Genomic DNA, 735 nt, shown 5'->3' on the forward strand with positions numbered 1-735 from the left:
GTTGTGTTTATGCCATGGTATTGAACACCAAGTTTTTGGAGTTCATGACTGGGGATTATGAGAGTTGTGAAAAGTATTGTTCACAATTTCGCGCACCAAGTTTTTGGCGCCGTTGTCGGGGATTGTTCGAGTTTTCGGCAAGCTTTTAGTCCGGTAACATCAGTGCCAAATTTCTGATCCGGCAACAGCACCAAGTTTTTGGCGCCGTTGCCGGGGATTGTTGAGTTTGGACAACTGACGGTTCATCTTGTTGCTTAGATTAGGTATTTTTTTTTCAGAGTTCTTAAGAATGAATTCTAGTGTTTCAAGATGATCTGTGGAAGTCTGGCTGGCTGTGAAGCCATGTCTAATCTTATTGGACCGAGGTTTCAACTTATCATCACAAGGGCTTGTTGATTTCTATCAATCTTGCTGTTGGAGCAGTGATCTGCTAAGGCTTGGCTGGCCTTTGGCCATGTCTAGTGTTTTGGACCGAAGCTTTCTTTGAAAGCTTGGCTGGCTGTGAAGCCATGTCTAATTCCTGGACTGGAGTCTTAGACTAGCATTGCACTAATTCCTGGAATTCTCATTAAGAATTTTGATACCTTTATTTTCTTTTTCCACTTAATTTTCGAAAAGCACAAAAAAAATATTACAAAATCATAAAGCATAAAATTCAAAAATATTTCTTGTTTGAGTCTAGTGTCTCATTTTAAGTTTGGTGTCAATTGCATGCATTCATTCATGTGTCTTAAG

This window comes from Arachis duranensis, chromosome 7 (genome assembly GCF_000817695.3).
Source record: "Arachis duranensis cultivar V14167 chromosome 7, aradu.V14167.gnm2.J7QH, whole genome shotgun sequence".
Lineage (NCBI taxonomy): Eukaryota > Viridiplantae > Streptophyta > Magnoliopsida > Fabales > Fabaceae > Arachis > Arachis duranensis.